At 35.4% G+C, this 3,357-nt stretch overlaps 1 long non-coding RNA gene across 1 annotated transcript; it reads right to left on the bottom strand.

Moving 5' to 3' along the window:
• Window positions 1-312: 312 nt before the first annotated feature.
• On the bottom strand, window positions 313-975 carry LOC136226652 (uncharacterized). Its single transcript, XR_010687811.1, has 2 exons — window positions 698-975; window positions 313-507 (listed from the first exon to the last, which is right to left on the bottom strand). It is a non-coding gene; the product is annotated as an uncharacterized lncRNA (long non-coding RNA).
• Window positions 976-3,357: the final 2,382 nt, after the last annotated feature.

The raw sequence follows: 3,357 nt of genomic DNA, 5'->3' as shown, positions 1-3,357 counted from the left end.
AGTTCTGGAGCTCTAGTCAAGTATAAGTTTCTCTTGTCAGAGATAAAATCTAAGGTAAACTTTTTATTTCATATTGATCTATTAACTCTCAATCAAATGTTATTCCTTTTATAGCTACCCCAAATGTTATTCCTTGTTAAATCTCTATGTAATCTCCATTTTTTGAAATAGAAAAATAGGGAAATGAACAATCTGGTTTACTCTGATTTCCTTGAGTAAATGAATAACGAACAAAAAACAAAGTTGACTCAAATGTCCTAATTACACAAACTATAAGCCGGTAAAACTCGTATTCAAATATATATCATATCATGTCAAGAATAAATTACTATTAGGATTTTTTATTATGATTGAAATATTAACACTGTTTAGAAATTTATAGGCATGAAATGGAAGGACAAAAAAAACTACTAAATAAAATTAACTTAGATATTTAACCTTTCATTAATCTTCCTCCTAAACAGGCTAAAAACACCGAAAAAACCATCGGTCACACCGCAAACGAATCTGCCAACAAAAATCAGAGCCAAGGAAACCAAAGAATGAACCATCAATACTGAACAAATAAGATAACCATTCCCGATCACAAGAGACCCGTAAAATCTTTCGCGCCTTCCGACTCGTAGGAACACGGGAGAAAGATCGAAGTCGGAGAAGAAAAGAGAATATATATAGAGAGAGAGAAACTTAGTCTTACCTTGCATGTAGGAATGGAGGCTGACCGGACCTACTCAGGCGGTTAGAAAGCATCATCGGAGGTAGATTAGCCGTCGCCGGAACTCGTCCGGCAGGACCTCTCAAAGGTCCAAATGGGGATGAAAAACCATAGAATCCGACTTGGAAAGCCAGAGAGAGAACGAACGAAGCAAAAACCGGAGTGAAAGAACTCAGAACCCATGCTTCTGGGGGGGGTCGAATGGCAGGAATTGGGGATGGGGAGAGAGGAGCTTAGTCTGCGCAAGAGTAGGAAGAAGGGAAGTTAGGGATTCTAATTTGGGAAGGGTTTTAGATGTAGGTAAGATTGGTTTGGGCCTTGGGCCTTCTCTCTAAGTGGGCCGAAATATAACGAAAGTGGAGGCCCAATGCAACTTATTATTAGGCTTTTGACATTAATGTCACAACTGCTTACAAAATTATAACTAAACCCAATTATCAAACTTAATTCTCAAAATATATCATTATTCTTTACATCTAATAAATAAAATATACTTTTACACCTTAATTTAGAAATTTCAAACCCAAATTTATAAATCCTAAATCGTAGATAATGTCTTACGCTCCTAATTTATAAATTCTAATTCTTAAAATATATTAAAAATGTAGATAAGTTTTGAAAAGTGAATTTTAATATAAATTTTTTTCTTATTTAACCCCTATTAGTTAAGTCTACTTACATGGTTTCGTACATTGATGACTCGTATTAGACTTACATGGTTTCGTACATTGATGACTCGTATTAACTAACTGTATAGTTCGGCTATTATCCTCTTAATAATTTCATAAATAAATTAGAGTCAAATAATTAAGATCATTCGCTCTAGGATTAAATACATGTTGACTTGGTCCGGCTTCAAGATCATTAGACAACCGTACATTATTTCCTTAGCCTATTATGAGCACTGATTATTTCTGACCCTTATGGTTGGACTATATTACCTGCACACAGTTATTGTAAGTAATTTTATATGCATAAGTCTACCAGGAACATGAGTCAGGATCCAAACCACTACAAATCAAATTTTCTTAAAGTGACAACCGGTCGGCTACACCAGTCACCGACCGACAACTGGCCTTTTATTTCAAAATTTTGTAGTTTTTACAAAACAAACAGTTGAAACTGCTTCTACCACGTTGTGAGCACAGACTTTTTCCGGCCCTAATCATGATACTATATTATTTGTTTACGGGTTTCATAGGTGGACTTCATCTCACGTCGGACGGGAACATGAGCTAGGACCCGAATCCTGTTTATTCATTTTAGATCTTGTTTTTACTGAAACTATCAAAATTATGTCGTTTTTACTGAAACTATCAAAGTTTCTAAATTTCCACTAATAGCCGATCGGACACAAGGTCACTGATCAGTGACCACCATAGCCGATCGACGATGTTGGCAGTTTCTAGGCAGTTTTCTATTTCAAATTGGTGGTTTTCAACCAATTCATATTTAAAATTGAAAGAAACTGTCAGATGGAGGGGTTAAGACAGTTTTGAGGAAGTTTTCTTTGTGAAATCAAAGGAAAAAGAGTGAAAAGTAAGTGAAATTGACAAGAAAATAGTGAAAGTGAGTGAAAATACCACCTTTCAGTCAATCAAAGTGTATTTTGAAAGTTTTAACACCCAAATCAAACACCAATATTGGTCTATATAGGTGAAATCGGACTCCTAACAGCCCATTTCACTATGTACTAGGTTCTTGAAGTCACTAAACTTCCAAGAATTGAATTTCGGGTTGTAAACCTCCTTATACTTTGCATTTTTTGTTCTAAGAAAGTATTTTGGAATCATTTTTCTAATCTTTCAAGATCCCTGTTGATCACCAATTCAAATTCGGCTTATCGTTCAAGTTCCCGAAGCTTTATGTTCGTGCGGTCTACCACAACACCAAACTGGGAAAACGCTCTAAAAGTAACTTCTGAAGGATTTTAAAAGCCTTCTCTTTTAGTTACAATTTGCTTTTTCCCCATTTCTGATTGCTACGAGTTTTCTGACTCGAAACATAACTTTTTTCCTGTAACATACCTGTGAGCATGAACTTTTTCCAGCCCTAGTGATGAGCCTATGTTACACTCTTGCTAACAATTTATGTAAGTGGGCTTTTACATGTCACGGTGTGCCCTAGACCCCATTTTCTACACTCTTCAGCTTATTTTATTTCATTTTGATCAAAATATTTTTAGATTTAATCTTTTAGGTTTTAAAGGTTCCTAACTGCCACGTAGGTCTTCAATCGGCTATCACATCCCTGATCGGGTACCCTGGTCACCGATCGGTGACCTTTGACAGTTTACAAGTATTTTTCTTAGCAGTTTTGTCTCATTTCCACTACATAAGTGAAAATAAACTGACGGACACAGGGGAGACAGTTTGAGATCAAAAATCAAAAAGACAAAGAGTGAAAAAGGAGTGAAATTGAGTGAAATTGAGAGAAACTTAGTGAAACTAAGTGAAAGTGGGTGAAATTGTGTGAAAAAAGAGTCTTACACCAATCTTTACCAAATTAGCCACATTTGAAGGTTTCAATACCCAAATCAAGTATCATTTCAAATTCTTATAGTAGAAAACACGTTTATGATAACTGTTTTCGCTATTTGTCAATTATGAAGTCATTAAACTTCAAGAATTGGTCTTTTGGGG

Source organism: Euphorbia lathyris, chromosome 4, assembly GCF_963576675.1.
Source record: "Euphorbia lathyris chromosome 4, ddEupLath1.1, whole genome shotgun sequence".
NCBI classification, from domain to species: Eukaryota; Viridiplantae; Streptophyta; class Magnoliopsida; order Malpighiales; family Euphorbiaceae; genus Euphorbia; species Euphorbia lathyris.
The sequence above is the reverse complement of the archived record's forward strand: the minus strand, read 5'-3'. Positions and strand labels throughout refer to the sequence as shown.